Consider the following 18697-nt stretch of genomic DNA (forward strand, 5'->3'; position numbering starts at 1 on the left):
CAGGTGAATCTAGCCGGAGATGGAACATTCCTACCTGGAAAAGGGAAGAGTAAAAACAAGTAGAGCGTGTATACTGCGTGGTAAGTGACAATCACCTGACTGTGCCATTGCCAACCCTTTCTGGGTGTTTCTGACTTAGTCTCCCCCTCCTTTTCAGCCTCATCATCTAGTGGTTCTCAAATTGTTGTATGCGGCAAAATCAAAGGTGAACTTAAAATGTTAAATGTCCTGGTTCCATTTTCAAACTAGTGAGTGAGAAAGCAAGCACAGGCCTGGAGTGTAGCAGGTTCCTCAGGTGATCACACGGGTGCTCCCAGCACATTACCTTGAGAAACAGAATGTACTTACACAAACCTAGATGGTATGGTCTACTACACACCTAGGCTGTATGGTATGGCTGATTGCTCCTAGGCTACAAAGCTGTACAGCATGTTACTGTACTGAATACTGTAGGCAACTGGAACACAATGCTAAGTATTTGTGTATCTAAACATAGAAAAGATACAGTCGGGCCTGGTGGCACATGCCTGTAATCCCAGCTACTCAGGAGGTTGAGGCAGGAGAATCACTTGAATCGGGAGGCGGAGGCTGCGGTGAGCCAAGATCACCCCATTGCACACCAGCCTGGGCAACAAGAGCGAAACTCTGTCTCAAAAAAAAAAAAAAAGATACAGTCAAAATATAGTATAAAAGATAAAAGATGGTACACCTGTATAGGGCATTTACCATGAATGGATCTTGCAGGACTGGAAATTGCTCTAGTAAGTGAGTGCTGAGTGAGTGTGAAAGACTGGGATCTAACTGTACACTGCTGTAGACTTTATAAACACTGTACGCTTAGGTTGCACTGAATTTATTTATTTATTTATTTTATTTATTTATTTTAAGACAGAGTCTCCCTCTGTCGCCCAAGCTGGAGTGCAATGGCGCAATCTCGGCTCATTGCAAGCTCTGCCTCCTGGGTTCACTCCATCCTCCTGCCTCAGCCTCCAGAGTAGCTGGGACTATAGGCGCCCGCCACCATGGTCGGCTAATTTTTTTTTGTATTTTTAGTAGAGACGGGATTTCACCATGTTAGCCAGGATGGTCTCGATCTCCTCACCTCGTGATCCGCCCACCTCGGCCTCCCAAAGTGCTGGGATTACAGGCATGAGCCACCGCGCCTGGCCAAGCTGCACTGAATTTATAAAAAATATTTTCTTTTTCAAAAATAAATTAACCTTAGCTTGCTAGAACTTTTTAGTTTATAAACTTAGTTTTTTTTAAAACTTTTTGACTCTTTGGTAATAATACTTAGCTTAAAACACAAACACATTATACAGCTATACAAAAACATTTCCTTTATATCCTTATTCTGTTAAGCTTTTTTTCTACTTAAAAATTTTTTCAAAATTTTAAAAGCCTTTTTGTTAAAAACTAAGACAAAAACACACACATTATCCTAGGCCTACCCAGGATTAGGGTCATCAGTGTGCCTGTCTTCCACTTCCACATCTTGTCCCACTGGAAGGTCTTCGGGGATAATAACACATGGAGCTGTCATCTCCTGTGATAACAATGCCTTCTTCTGGATACTTCCCGAAGGACCTGCCTGAGGCTGTTTTACAGCTAACTTCAAAAAAAAAAAAATAAGTAGTACGAGTACACTCTGAAATAATGATTAAAACTACACTATACTAAATAGTAAGCCAGTAACATATTCATTATCATGATCAGGTATTATGTACTGTACATAATTTGTATGTGCTATGGTTTTATACAACTGATTAGTGCCATTGGTTTGTTTACACCAGTATCCTCACAAACATGCAAGGAATGCACTGTGCTGCCACTTTATGATGACTCCAGTGTCACTAGGCAATAGGAATTTTTCAGGTTCATTATAATCTTGTGGGACCACTTGGGTATATGAAGTCCATTGTTAACCCAAACATCGTTATGCAATGCATCACTGTACTTTCCTACTCCTAGTCCTCCTTCCCATGCCAGGTCCATAAAACTTCAGGAGTCCTTTGTTCAGGGTTCCTTCAGCACTGAGACAATTCATCTGACCCTCAACCAACATACTATTCCAAGGGGGAAAAATGGAACTGAAGGTGATTGGAGCTTTCTCCCATCTTAGCCTCTTATGAACACTATCACAGTAAGTGATGAAAGACCTCGCTATCACTTCTGTTTGGGCTTGTTGTTTTCATCAGCTACTGACACCTCAGGTCCTCCAGCTTAGTTGAGCTCCTGACTCTTAGAAGACACACTGAGCCCAAACCATTTATTTTTAGAAACTATGTGAGACAGTAAGCAAGCTGCAAAGCTTGGGGATACTTGTTACACAGAATTAGATAGCTAATACTATATCTTTTTCACTTATCTTCTTATGTACATAGGGACTTTCAATCATTTCAAAGTGTTTTTCATATCTGTTATCTCCCTTCTTCCCACATATAACAATAGCTAAAACTTACAATATCTGAGTAAACTGCTCCAATAATTTATAACAATAAATTTGTAAATATGAATACATAAGAGTATAAAATAACAGTCCTTTTATTACCTCTGCTTACAGGTAAGGAGACTGAGATGCTAGATGTTAATAACTTGCTAAAAATTACACAAACACTAGGAAGTGGAGTGAGGATTCAAACCCTTGTTCCTACCACTACACAGGAAAATAGAGCCTAGAGCAGAGCAGCTATTTGCTTAAGGCCACACAGCTGGTTCGTACTGATTTCGGGTCACCTGACTCCCCATCCAGGATTCTGAGATAGCCTAGGATTTATGAACAAACTTCAAAACCATTTGCAACTGCCAACCAGAAAGAGTGAGTTGCCCGGAGACTTGGTGGCAGAAACCCTACTCGGGTGTCAAAGTCTGATGCACCCCCTGTGTCTTTATCTGGGTACCGGGGATAATAATCTGACTGGTTGTAGAGTCCTTACATTCTGATGATCTGGATCAAGGCTTTTTCTCGCATCTCGAATACACCAGACAAAAGTCACGCAAGCATGAAAGGAATGATGGCGGGGCATAGGCACACACAAGTGGAATTCAGCAGAGATTGTTCCAAAGACACTGTTCTCTGTGAGCAGGTGTGTTCAAAGGAGTATGATGGAATTGTAATGAAACAGAGACATTTAGGGAGATGATTTGCTGGAATTAAGAGTTAATTCAGATTTATTAAACTGGAATTCATGATAATTCTGAGAAACACTGAGTTACAGGTACACATTATGGCATACAAGCAGCTGTATTTACTCACATTTACATGATACTATTGGAAGAAAGGATGTTTAACTATTTGAAAGAACAAAGACTTCAAATCCTTAAATTCTTTGAAACACTTAAAGTGCTATCTGTGGCCAGGCATAGTGGCTCATTCCTGCAATCCAAGCACTTTGGGAGGTGAGACAGGTGGATCATCTGAGGTCAGGAGTTTGAGACCAGCCTGGCCAACATGGTGAAACCGCATCTCTACTAAAAATATAAAAATTAACCTGGCATAGTGGCATGCGCCTGTAATCCCAGCTACTCGGGAGTCTGAGGCAGGAAATAGCTTGAACCCAGGAGATGGAGCTTGCAGTGAGCTAAGACTGCGCCACTGCACTCCAGCCTGGGCGACAGAGCAAGACTCCCTCTCAAAAAAAAAAAAAAAAAATGCTCTCTGTGGAATAAATTGGACAGGGCTCTAAAAGGGAGTTCAGTCATCAATGTCAGTGGCTCTCTGCAGACCTTGCAGAAAATGCAGATTCTCTGGCTTTTCTCTCAGGTCAGATTCCTTAGACCATTTGCAGTTCACCAGGTGATTCTAATGCTACTGATCCATGCACAGTTGTTAGGGGATCTCTGCTGATGTGCTAATTGCACAACCATGCATCTTATCTATTTATTAAAACACCCCCTAAAGACTTCTAGTCCCACAGTAACTAGAATTTAGAAATGCTTTTAGAAGCACTTTGTGAAACTTGGAACTGCTAGTTGTTCACACTGGAAATTTATCATTTACTGATTTATCACCACTGTGATTATATTGGATTAGTAAAATTTCATTAGCAATTTGGCTTCACCTACTCCCCCACAGACCTTATCACAAGACAGTGTACCTTGGCCCCACTTCAGGCTCTCAAAACAGTCCTTAATCAGTAAAATTTAAGAAACAAATGATTTCACAACTGTACCTCATGTCTGGATGTCCTGGAAATGGCCCCAGTTCCAGCAGCAGAATCTTTGTACTCTAGTCCCAGCTCAAGGGTCTTTCCTGGTTCCTTTTCAATTTCATCACTGATCTTTTTGTGTTGTGGAATCCCAGTGGCTGAAATTCCACCAATGAGCCAGCAGTGGGCCTTCTGAGCTTCCTGAATTGACCTCTGACCTTTGTGTGCTACAAGATTCCCTGAATGGTTCACCTGTGCACTGATTATCTCATATCATCCATTGAGAGAACTTCCTTAATTACCTGCTACAGTCGGCTGGGTCTAACTATTCTCCATGGCCTGCCCCCAGCCCAGTTCAAGCTCTAATAGAGATTGTGTTTCTTACAGCCTTGAATATTCCCAAGCATAAAGGGTTTTCTGAAACAATCTCTCTGGCATATTTAAAATACATTAAATCTTTTTGTTTGTCACTACATAAAAATCACTTATCATAGAAAAAAATACCTCCAAACCAACTTAAAAAATAAAATGAGCTACTAAAATCAAAACCTTCACATTTTTAAAAGAACTTTAATTTTCTGATTTTTTTCAAGAGCTCTTTGTATTTTCTTCAAAGTCATGAATAATAGATGACATTTCTTTTTAAGTGTCTCATTATGTTTGCAGCATACAAATATAAAGTCTCTTAAAATGGCCTCCTGTCAAATACATATGATTTCTATTTGTCTACTGTTAATGTAATTGACTAAACACTCGATTCTACTGATTATGCTTTCCCTTGTAAACCACTTACTTTATAGGCATAAGCAGCTGTGTTTATGCTTCTGTGATTTTCTGGTTTCATTATGAAGTTTTCAGCATGCAATTCAAGAGCCATAGGCAGTCTAAGCACCCAGGCACCAGCTGGCAAGATCTTTACTGAAAAAGGCAATATTCTGTCAACACTTGTAAATGTCATATAGAAGAATACACGTATGCATATATAAAATCACTGCAGCCACAATAATTGTGAACATGAACAAGAAGAAAACATTAACTTTTCTGAAAATAAGTGATCAACAGTCAAAGACCTGAATTTAACCAAGAGCACAAGTGCTTCATCTCCTGCCCTTCTCTCAAACCGAGAACTATGAAGAATTTTGTTTGTTTAAGTTGGGAGTTTGGTATAAATATTCACAGACAGTGGAGTTAAGAGAGCCAGGCAGAGAGAAGGGAAAGGGAGAAAGGCTGATAGAGAAAGCAGCTATTAAGAGGATAAAGAGGAAATCTATGCAGAGACATAGCAAGAAAAGAAAAAGGAAGGAACTTGGGAGGAAACTGACTAAGGTATAGAATTAGAGAGTGGCAAAGAGGCTCAAAATTATCACCCAGGAGGTATTTGCTATCAGTGCCTCCATAACACTTTATTAAACAACAACTCCTCACATCCCCCTCCACCCATCCTCTGGTAACCACTATTCCATTGACTACTTCCATGCCTTTGACTAGTTCAGTGGATATAAAGTTATACAAGTGAGTAAGCTCCAGATATCTGCTATACAATATGGTGCCTACAGTTAACAATGGAGTATTGTGCACTTAAACATTTGTTGAGAGTAGATCTCACGTTAAGTGTTCTTACCACAAAACAACATAATGAAGGGACACAAGGAAACTTTTAGAGGTGATGGATGTGTTTATTAACTGAATTGTGGTGATGGTAACGTAAGTACATACATATGCCCAAACTCACTAAATTGTGTATGTGAATTATGTACATCTCTATTTGTACATTTATTATACTTGAATAAAGCTGGAAAAATTCATTAGACATTATGCCTTAAAAACACACTTTATTACACAATAAGTTTAATTATTCTTCTCATAAAGAATAATGCTGGAGAAAAAGCTGGTTTGAAATCTGGGTCTAACATTGGTGTGATTGGTGTGGCCACACAGCACTTCCATGACCTCTTCAGGTTTCAGTTTCCTCATATGTTAAATAAGAATGGGTAGTACTTGGCCAGATATTGGTAAGGACAAAACAAGATAACAAGGCAGTATTAATAGAAAGGCAGAGTGAGTTTGACTCTTACCTTCTAGTTGAGTGACCAAAAGCAAGTTACTAAGCTGTCTATGCTTGGTTTCTTTTCTTCAGGACAGGGATAATAAAAAATAGTGCCTATGCACATGTGCCTGCTATAAGGATTAACTGGCAAATAAATGTTTTAAAACATGAAGAACAGTGTCTTGGTACTTTGTGATTACTCAATAAAATGTTGGCTCCTAGGAATGAGAGTAGGTGTTCAAGGGATGGGACTGATGGTGACATCTCCTTCACAAGAGGGTGGACACCATTTTTGTTTTTCGTGTTTTTTTAATCCTGCTGTCTTGCTGGTAAGTACTGTAAGCCCTTGGCAAAAGTGTTTTGTGCCATCAGAAATGATACGAAGCTTTTCTCTCACACCTTTATTTGTTGTGTACATTCCTGTATTAACAACACTTATGCTGATTAGATGGTTATGTAGGTTTTTGACTGCTCTTTTCTTTGAAAAATATTTTTAATTGCATAAGAAATATATGAATACCTCCTCTTGGTTTCAAAAAAGGTATATAAGGCTAAAATCAACTTCTAAGTTGAAACTCTATTCTAGATTCTTCCCCAAGGGCAACTATTACATTGATTTTGATGATTATTCATTCATGCCTTATGTTGTACATATATATGAATTTACATGTAACTAGGTCATTAGGGTTCTACCAGATAAAAAGATTCTTTTCACGTCCATGTGATCAGTAATGATTACCCCCTTTCATATCTGATATTAGTAATTTGCATTTTCTCTTTTTTCCTTGATTTCTGGCTAGAGGTTTATCAATTTTATTAATCTTTTCAAATAACCAGCTTTTGGTTTTATTGATTTTCTCTATTGATTTCCTGGTTTCAGGTAATTAATTTCTGCTCCAATTATTTTCTTCTGCTTGCTTTATGTTTATATTGCTTTTCTTCTAGTTTCTTGAGGTGGAAGCTTATATCATTGATTATAGATTTTTCTTCTTGTCTGCTACATGCATTCGATGCTAAAACATTCCCTCTAAGCACTGCTTTTGCTGCATTCTACAAATCTCGACAAGTTGTATTTTCATTTTTATTCAGTTCAAAACATTAACAAATTTCTCTTACGACTTAAATCCATGTTTTATTTAGAAATCTATTGTTCAATCTCCAAATATTTTGGAATTTTCTAGTGCTCTTTCTGTTATCGATTTCCACTTTATTTCATGGTGGTGTAAGAGGATATAGGAATGATTTCTATTACTTTAAATTTGTTTACCTGTTTTTATGGCCCAGAATTCGGTCTGCCTTGGTGACTGTTCCATGTGAACTTGGGAATAATGTATATCCTGCTACTGTTGAATGAAACAATCTATAAATGTCAATTAGATCCAGTTCATTGATGGCTCTGTTCAGTTCAATTACATCCTTAACTGCTTTTCTGTCTGCTGGATCTGTCCATTTCTGATAGAGCTTCCTTTGGTTGGTGTAATATGGTGTATTTTTCTCCATCCCTTTACTTTTAAAATGAGCCTTTTAACTTAGACTGAGTTTTCTATAGACAATATATTGTAGGGTCTTGTTTGTTCTGACAGTCTTTGTCTTTTAATCAGTATAATTAGACCATTGAAATTTAAAGTGATTATTGATATAGTTGGATTAATATCAACCATATTTGTTAGTGTTTTCTATTTGTTACCCTGTTCTTTGTTTTCCTATTTCATGCTCTTTTTCCTGCCATCTTTGGTTTTAATTGGGCAATTTATATGATTCCCTTTTCTCTCCTCTTATAGAATATCAGTAGTAATTCTTTCAAAAAATGTTTAAGTGGTTGCCCTAGAGTATGCAATATACATATACAGTTAATCCAAGTTCACTTTAAAATAACACTATACTGCTCCATGGGTAGTGCAGATACCTTATTACATAGTATTCCCAATTTCCCCCTCTTGTCCTAACACTGCTATCATCTATTTCACTTACCCATAAGCTATAATTACCAAATACATTGTTGCTATTACTCTTTGAACAAACTGTTATTAGTTATAGCAATTAAAAATTTGAAAAATAAAAGATTTTATATTACTTTCATTTATACCTTCTTTAACACTTGTCCTTTCTTATAGATCCATGTTTCTGAATTATATCATTTTCCTTCTTTCTAAAAAACTTCTTTTAGGGTTTCTTGCAAGGAAGGCTACTGGCAATAAATTCCAATTTTTGTTAGTCTGAGAAAGTCTTCATTTATCCTTCACTTTTGAGGGATAATTTTAATAGACACAGAATTGTAGGTTGGTAGGGGCTCCTCCTTCCACACCCACCATGCCAACACTTTAAAATTTCACCTCACTCTATTCTTGCTTGCATGGTTTCTGATGATAAGTCTGTGTAATTCTATTTTTTTTCCTCTATAGGTAAGGTGTTTTCCCCTCTAGCTTCTTTCAAGATTTTCTCTTTGTGTTTAATATTCTACAGTTTGAATATCATATACCTAAGTATAGTTTTGGTTTGGTTTGGTTTCTGGTTTTGTGGGGTCAGGGGAGTTGGCATTTATCCTACTTAGTATTATCTGAGCTTCCTAGAGCTATGATTGGCATTCTCATTATATATATATTATAATTTTTGTAATTACTAGATTATTGTTCTCAAATACACTATTTTTTATTTTCATTCTTTTTTTTTCTCCTTGATTTTCAGTTAGAAAAGTTTCTATGAACACATCTTCAAGCTTTCTTTGGTGATTGATATCCAGTCTATTGATGAACCCATCAATGGCATCTTTATTTCTTTCATACTGTTTTCTATTTATAGCATTTTCTTTTGATTATTTCTTAGTGCTTCCATCTCTCTGCTTGTACTACTTATCTTTTCTTACATATTGTGTACTTTTTTATACTTTTTCCATTAGACCCCTGATATGGGCAGTTTCCCCCATGCTGTTCTCATGACAGTGAATGAGTTCTCATGAGATCTGATGCTTTTATAAGGGGACCTTCCCCCTTCATTACTCACTCTTTTCTGATACCAGGCTCTTCCCAGAGTTCTCTACTTCATGGTCCTTACCCGGGAGTCTGCTCTACTCTCCAAGGTGCTTTACCAACCAAGAGGAAGAAAACTCCTGTGCCCCTGCAGTGTTATTGTTTGTACCCTCAGTATTTAAAGTGTCTTATTTCTAAATTTTCAAGTAGTCAGAATAGAGTCCAATCAATACATGCACGTATATGTTTGACAATAAATAACTTGCTACTTCTGGCATTGGAGGGTGGTCACCAACTAAAGTCATTAACATAAGGCAAGTATAGGGGGACAGATTACAAAGTAATGTGGAATATCTTCTGCCTAGAAAATAGGTAGGAAAATGTATGAGTATTTGTTTAAGCATCTGTTTAAGAAACTCGATATCCTAGTCCCTTTGTTTTTTGTTTGTTTGTTTGTTTGTTTGTTTGAGACAGAGTCTCATTCTGTTGCCCAGGCTAGAGTGCAGGGGCACAATCTCCACTCACTGCAAACTTCACCTCCCGGGTTCAAGAGATTCTCCAGCCTCAGCCTCCCAAGTAGCTGGGATTACAGGTGTCCACCATCACACCCGGCTAATTTTTGTATTTTTAGTAGAGACGAGTTTTCACCACATTGGCCAGGCTGGTCTCTAACTTCTGACCTCAAGTGATCTTCCCGTCTCAGCCTCCTAAAGTGCTGGGGGCGTGAGCCACTGCACCCAGCCCCTTTGTTTTATAAGTAAATTTCGCTTCTTCTTTAACATGAAAGAATTTTAGTTCTGTATAAATTAGGTAGCCTCCTTAGAATAATGCAACTTTAAAATAAATCTAAAGGTTGTATTAACTGTGATCTTTTTGACCTTGGTATATGGTTTCCTAGAAAATAATTTTTTAAAAAGATCTATGTAGTCATTTAAATACTTAGCACTGATGGGTAAGATGAGAGTTTATCATCCAGTGGGTATAGTTAGACTTTCTTCCTGAAAACTATGATTCTCTTTTCAAAATAAATTTTTATCTTTAGTTGAACCAAGATGGAAAATTTCCTTATCTCTTCCAATCTCTAAGAAAGAAAAAGAATTATAAAAGTAATACATTATTACCAACACTAGAAAATAAAAAAAAAGGATAAGAACATTTGAGAAATACCTAAAAAGTAAAGAGCAGGCAGGATCAGATTTCTGGGAAAATATAGGAAACGACAGCCCAAAATAAGCCCCAAACAGTAGATTGCTGCAGCTAGAGTGATAGTTTCAGAGAAACTTCAAGTTCAGGATCATAGGATACAAAGAATGAAAGGAAATCATGGGGCTAATTTTAGAGTGGTCAAATGGGTCTCTGCAGGTGGAACACTGCCCCCTCCTCTGCCTCCTCTTGCTGAATAGTGTGTGTGTCCTAGCTGGGGAAGTCTGTGTGGATTTTTCTGTTTTGTTTTAGAAACAGGGTCTTGTTCTGTTACCCAGGCTGGAGTACAGTCGTACAATCAAAGCTCACTACAGCCTCGAACTCCTGGGCTCAAGCAGTTCTCCCGCTTTTGCCTCCCAAAGTGCTGAGATTACAGGCATGAGTCACCGCACCTGACCCTGTTTGTTTTTTTGAAGTTGATGAGTGATATCTTCCTATAGACTGAAATACAACTATCCCTCCAGTGAGACAAGGCCGTGCCCCAGTAAGTTTAATGTTTCACTGATAGTATTACTGCCTATCACCCCTCTAGGAAATGAGTCTCACATCCAAAGATCAATTGTTTCACGCCCTTTTCAGCATTATGTCTTGCCCTTCCCCCACAATGACCAGAGGCAACCTAAATAGAATAGCCAGATTGTCAGGCTGAAAGGTGTGAGGAGGTAGCACTATTCACATTCCTCCTGATTACATGTGAAGTTACTTTGGCTAGACTAACATGGCCTCCTCTGTGCCACATTGCCCACATACTTTTCCCATGACTTACCCAATTGACTTAGTGTCTGTTTAACAGTTAGGAATTCCTATTCGCTTCTTATTAATAGTATTTTTACACACCTTTTAAAACAAAATGATATCAATAAACTAAAGTCAGACTCAGTCAAGTACAGCATAAAGATATTAAGAATAGCAGAGTTAAGCAATAGTTGGTTTTTGTCTCCTTTGAAAATGAGTTTGCTCAGGGGACATACAAATCTAAATTATTCCCAGTTTCTCTAACCATATCCAAGGGGTGTATCAATCTGTCTATTCATTACTCTTTATATATATCTGGAGGATAATATTCTGCTTTATCCAGCAGGCAACTAATCTGAGTGAGACAATTTACAAGATTTGGGATTCACTAGTCAAGAAAACACTTAAATATCTCTGGTGACACAGAGCTTTGCTAGACCTCTGTCTGACCAAGTGGTCTTCGTGCTCTCCTAGGGTAACCTTGGGAGTCAAAAAGACATGATATGCTCATGCAAGACTATGTTTGTCTTTCCATGGGGTTCCCCAGGTTTCCGAGGCTAAGCTCTTCCCAGGGTTCTCTACTTCACGGTCCTTACCTGGGAGTCTGCCCTACTCTCCAAGGTGCTTTACCAACCAAGAGGAAGAGAACTTCTGTGCCCCTGCAGTGTTGTTTGTACCCTTAGTATTTAAAGTGTCTTATTTCTAAATTTCCAAGTAGTCAGTGTCCAATCGATACATGTATGTGTATGTTTAACAATAAATAACCTTCTGCTTCTGGCATTCAAGGGTGGTCACCAACAAAAGTCTTCAGCATAAGGCAAGTATAGGGGAACAGGCCACCAAAGTGAAGTAGTTATGCATATTAAACATTTGATTATATGTTCGGCAGGGAGCCATAAAGATCCTATTGCAGTCTGGTTACCAATCTCAATTGGAATGTGTCCATGGACCAGAGGACAAATTTCATTTAAGACAAACATAAGGTAACACAATCAAGATCCATTTCTTTTCAGTTTCTCTAATTCTGATTTCCTGCCTTTGCAGTTCAGCAAATTCTTTTTATCTTATTCAAGAGCACCTTTTAAGATAATCACACAAATGATAAATGCACATAATCACCTCACCCAAGCCACCATATCAATGTATTTGTGCAGTGCAATCAATTCTCCAAATGCTTCCCCTATCTTTGCTTTCATTCCTTATCAAATAATCCTTTCAAAAAAATGTAGCCTGAGGAGAGTAAGGAGACTAAGTGGAGGAAAACTGTGAACTTCAAGAATTAGGTTCACAGGAAGAAAATTAAAAGGTAGATGGCTAGATTTTAGGGATTACATGTTAGGATTAAACGATGCCCCCTAAAATGCTTGATAATAATCTGGTACATTTGAAAGACTCTAATGATAATTTGGTAAGCTCAAAAGAATGGCTTTTTTTAAAATTAGCTTTCCAAAATCTATTTTTACTTCTTAACAACACACTCATTTTTTATTTATTTTTTTTCCACAGCTTTTATTAAACACACACTGTCCAGAAAGTGGTTCTGCTCCGATGACTTCTCTAGAGACAGCTACATGACTTCAGAGAGGGCACTTCTTCAGTTTGAAGGGACAATTCTGTGCTCTCCACCAGAGTGGCACCTGAGGTCATGACTGCTTATGCTCCTGCAGTGGTCACTGATGGTAGGAGCCATATTTTGATGTCTGAAGGGTGAAGGTGACTTTCACAAAAGGGTTTTGGTATTAGTCTGCTAGGGTTGTCATAACAAAGTGCCACAGCTTAGGTGGTTTAAGCAACAGAAATTTACTTCCTCCTATCTGTGAAGCTTAACATTCCAAGATTAAGGTGTTGGCAGGGTTGGTTTCTTTGGAAGGCTTCTCACCTTGACAAGATGCTCATTTTTCCTTGTGTCTCCACGTGTCATCGCTCTGGGCATGCCTGTGTCCTAATCCCTTCTTCTTACAGAAACATCCTTAATGTTGTATTAGGGCCCACCAAAATGACTTCATTTACCTTAATTACCTTTTTAAAGGCCCCATCTTCACAAACAGTCACATTCTGAGGTATTGAGGGTCAGAACTTTAACATGAATTTGAGGGTGATGCAATTCAGCTCTACTCCAAATTTCTTTGTACCTTTATCCATCCAGTCTTCTTTCCTTTCTTTCTTTTCTCTGAGGTCCTTTCATCTGCCCAAAGCCAATTCCTCTATGTTTGTGTTTGCTCCTATGGCCAGTCACGCCCTCCAAAATTCTTTTCATTTAATGGCTCTTTCCCATCTCAAGTCTCTCCCTCTTTATTGATTGTTTCCCCTCGGTTCACCAAAACAAGCTTTGAGTTCCAATTTATTTTTTTGGAGATGAAGTCTTGGCCTGTTGCCGAGGCTGGAATGCAGTGCCACGATTTCAGTTCACTGCAACTTCCACCTCCTGGATTCAACCAATTCTCCAGCCTCAGTGTCCCGAATAGCTGGGACTACAGGTGCATGCTGCCGTGCCCGGCTAATTTTTGTATTTTTAGTAGAGATGGAGTTTTACCATGCTGGCCAGGCTAGTCTTGAACTCCTGACCTCAGATGATCCATCCTCATCAGCCTCCCAAAGTATTGGGATTACTGGTATAAGCCACTGCGCCCAGCCAAGTTCCAATATTTTTAAAGCAAAACAAAACACAAATTTCTTAACTTGTGTCTTGTCCCTCTTTTTCACTACTAAAGCTTTCAGAGACTGGCAATTAGAGAAAGAGATAGGGGTAGAAAGTTTATTCAAACCAGCCGGGTGTAGTGGCTCCATGCCTGTAATCCCAGCACTTTGGGATGCCGAGGCAAGCAGATCACCTGAGATCAGGAGTTCAAGACCACCCTGGCCAACATGGGGAAATCCCATCTCTACTAAAAATACAAATATTAGCCAGCTGTGGTGGTGCACACCTGTAATCCCAGCAACTTGGGAGGCTGAGGCAGGAGAGTCACTTGAACCCAGGAGGCAGAGGTTGTGGTGAGCCACGATTGTGCCATTGCACTCCTGCCTGGGCGACAGAGTAAGACTCCATCTCAAAAAGAAAAAAGAGAAAGTTTATTCAAAGGAATAATAACAGAGAACTCCCCAAACCTAAAGAAAGATATCAATATCCAAGTACAAGAAGGTTATATGACATCAAGCAGATTTAACCCAAAAAAGACTACCTCAAGTCATTTAATAATCAAACTCCCAAAGGTCTCTTGCATGTTAAAGCAGCAAGAGAAAAGAAACAAATAACACATAATGAAGCTCTTATATGCCTGGCAACAGACTTTTCAGTGGAAACTTTATAGGCCAGGAGAGAATAGCATGATGTATTTAAAGTGCTGAAGGAAAAAAACTTTACCCTAGAATAGTATATCTGGTGAAAATATTCTTCAAACATGAAGATGAAATAAAGATTTTCCCAAACAAAAGCTGGGGGATTTCATCAATATCAGACCTGCCCTATAAGAAATCCTAATGGGAGTACCTCAATCAGAAGGAAAGGAACATCAATGAGCAATAAGGAATCACCTGAAACTATGAAACTCACCAGTAATGGTAAGTACACAGAAAAACACAGAATATTATAACACTGTAACTGTAGTGTGTAAACTTACAAGTAGAGAGACTAAAAAATGAACCAATCAAAAATAATAACTACAACTTTTCAAGACATAGTACAATACGATATAAATAGAAAAAACAGATAGTTAAAAAGCTGGGGGGTTGGGATGAAGCTCAGGATAGAGTTTTTATAAGTTTTCCTTTTACTTGTTTGTTTATGTGAACAGTGTTAAGCTGTTATCAGGTTTAAATAATTGATTATAAGATAGTATTTGCAAGCCTCATGGTAACCTCAAACCAAAAAAACATACAATAGATGCACAAAAAGTAAGAGCAAAAAACTAAATCATATCATCAGGAAAATCACCTTCACTAAAGCAAGACAGGAATGGAAGAAAGAAAGAAGACCACAATACAATCAGAAAACAAATAGAAAAATGCCAGGAGTAAGTTCTTATTTATTAATAATAACATTGAATTTAAATGAACTAAACGCTCCAATCAAAAGGCTGAATGGATGAAAAAATAAGACTCATGATCTGTTTTCTACAAGAAACACACTTTACCCATAAGAACAAACAGACTGAAAATAAAGGGATAGGAAAAGATATTCCATGCCAATGTAAACCAAAAAAGAGCAGGAGTAGCTATATACTTACATCAAACAAAATAGATTTTAAGAAAAAACTGTAAGAGACAAAGAAGGTCACTATATAATGATAAAGGGGTCAATTAAGCAAGAGGATATAACAGTTTTAAATATATATGCACCCAACACTGGAGCACCCAGATATATAAAGCAAATATTATTAGAGCTAAAAAGAGATGCCCCAATACAATAATAGCTGGAGACTTCAACACCCCACTTTCAACATTGAAAAGATCAACCAGACAGAAATTCAACAAAGAAACATCAGACAAAATCTGCATTATAGACCAAATGGATCTACTAGATACATACAGAGCATTTCATCCAAGAACTGCAGAACACACATTCTTTTCCTCAGCACACGGATCATTCCCAGGGATAAACTATAAGTTAGATCAGAAAACAAGTCTCAAAACATTTAAAAAAAAAAAAACCTGAAATAATATCAAGCATCTTCTCTGACCACAATGGAATAAAACTAGAACTCAATAACCAGAAGGCTTTTGGGAACTATACAAATACATGGAAATTAAATAATATGCTCCAGAATAACCAGTGGGTTATCGAAGGAATTAAAAAGGAAATTGAAAATTCTTTTCATTTTATCATCATTTAAATATAATGGCAAATATATACATACAAAAATCTACGGGGATACAGTAAAGCTGTACCAAGAGGGAATTTATAGCCATAAGGGCCTACATTTAAAAAAAAAAGACCTCCTGCAGACCCAAACGACTCTGTCTGACAGCCTTTGAAGAGAGCAGTGATCTCCCACCAACACGGAGGTTGAGGTCTGGAGAAGGGACAGACTCTGCTCAAGGGTCCCCTGACCCCCTGAGTAGCTCTGGGAGACATCCCCCACTAGGCAGTCTGACACCCCACACCTCACAGGGTGGAGGCCACCCCTGAGAGGAAGCTCCAGCAAGAATCAGGGGATAAGGTACACTTCTGTTGTCTGTGAAATATTCTATCTCTGCAGCCCTGCTGCCTGATACCCAGGCAACAGGGTCTGGAGGACCTCAAGCAATTCCCCAACAGACTACAGCTGAGGGTCCTGGACTGTTAGAAGGAAAACTATCATCAAACAGGAAGGACACTTGACTCAAAACCTCATCAGTACATCACCATCATCAAAGACCAGAGGCAGATAAAACCACAAAGATGGGAAAAGCAGGCAGAAAAGCTGGAAATTCAAAAATAAGAGCTGCGATTCCCCGCAGCGAGCGCAGTCTATCGCCAGCAACGGACGTTTATTCTGAGAATGACTTTGACGAGATGAGAAGGAAGGCTCAGTCCATCAAATTTCAGAGCTAAAGGGAGGAATTATGTAATCTGAAGAAAGAAACTAAAAATCTTGAAAAATAAGTGGAAGAACGACGGTTAGACTAATTTTAATGCAGAGAAGGCCACAGTAACGAATGAGATGAAAAAGCATGACACGAAAGAACACGCGGATAAATGCACAAGCTTCAGTAACTGACCTGATCAACTGGAAGAAAGAGTATCACATTGAGGATCAAATGAATGAAATGAAGTAGAAGAGAACCAAAAGAAAAAGAAGAAAAGAAATGAACAAAGCCTGCAAGAAGTATGGGATTATGTAAAAAGACCACCCATGTCTGATTGGGGTGCCTGGAAAGTGAGGGGAAAATGGAACCAAGTTGGAAAAGACTCTTCAGGATACTTGTCCAGAGAACTTCCTTTCTAACCTAGTAGGGCAGGCCAACATTCAAATCCAGGAAATATGAATCAGCCACAAAGATACTTCCTCGAGAAGAGCAACTCCAAGACATTACAATTGCCAGATTCACCAAAGTTGAAATGAAGGAAAAATCTTGTTGGCAGCCAGAGAGAAAGGTCGGGTTACCTTGCCAAAGGGAAGCCTACTTGGGACTCACAGCAGATCTCCCTCGCAGAAACTCAAGCCAGAAGAGAGTGGGGCCAGAGATTCAACATTCTGAAGAAAAAGAATTCTAACCCAGAATTCTACATCCAGCCAAACTAAGTCTATAAGGAAGGAGAAATAAAAAATCCCTTTACAGATAAGCAAATGCTTAGAGATTCCATTCACCACCAGGCCTGCCTGCCAAGAGACCCCTGAACAGCCAATCTCAAACATGGAAAGGTCAACCTGTGTACCAGCCACAGGCAAAAACACGCCAAAACAAAAGACCATCAAGGCCACAGGAAGAACTGCATCAACCAACGAGCAAAATAACCAGTTAATATCATAATGGCAGGATCAAGTCTCACAACATAACAACTTTAACCTTAAATGTAAATGACTAAATGTCTAATTAAGAGACACAGACTGGCAACTGATAAAGTGAGTCAAGATTCATCAGTTCAAGGTATATTCAGGTGACCCATCTCACACTTGCAGAGACATACATAGGGCTCAAAATAAAGGGATGGAGGAAGATTTTACCAAGCAAATGGAGAACAAAAAAGCGGGGTTTTCGGTAAATACTAGTCTCTGATAAAACAGACTTTAAAACCATCAAAATCGTGAGACAAAGAAGGCCATTACATAATGGTAAAGGATCAATTCTAACAGGAAGAGTTAACTATCTCAAATATATATGCACCCAATACAGGATACCCAGATTCATAAAGCAAGTCCTTAGAGATTTACAAAGAGACTTAGACTTACTACACACACAATGGGAGACTTCAACACCCACCGTCAACATTAGACAGATCAACGAGACAGAAAGCTAACACAATGATTATCCAGGAATTGAACTCATCTCTGCAGCAAGCAGACTCCATTAGACATCTATATAGAACTCTCCACCCCAAATCAACAGAATATACATTCTTCTGCACCACATCGTAATTTATTCCAAAATTGACCACGTAATTGGAAGTAAAGCACTCCCTCAGCAAATGTACAAGAACAGAAATTATTACAAAACTGTCTCACACAGTAATCAAACTAGAACTCCAGGACTAAGAAACTCAATCAAACCGCCTTAACTACATGGAAACTGAACAACCTGCCCTGAATGACTACTTCGGCACATAACGAAATGAAGGTATAGGTAACAAAGATGTCTCCTTTGGAAACCCCAATGAGAACAAAGATACAACATACCCGAGAATCTCTGGGACACATTTCAGTGCCATGTAGAGGGAAATTATAGCACTAAATGCCCACAAGAGAAAGCAGTGGAAAGATCTAAAATTGACACTCTAACATCGCAATTAAAAGAACTAGAGAAGCAAGATAAACACATTCGGAAAGCTAGTAGAAGGCAAGAAATAACTAAGATCAGAGCAACTGAAGGAGATAGAGATGACAAAAAAAACTCTCCAAAATCACTGACCCAGGAGTTGGTTTTTTGAAAAGATCAACAAACTGACAGACCACCAGCAAGAC

The sequence above is a fragment of the Papio anubis genome, chromosome 4, assembly GCF_008728515.1.
Source record: "Papio anubis isolate 15944 chromosome 4, Panubis1.0, whole genome shotgun sequence".
Taxonomy (NCBI): Eukaryota; Metazoa; Chordata; class Mammalia; order Primates; family Cercopithecidae; genus Papio; species Papio anubis.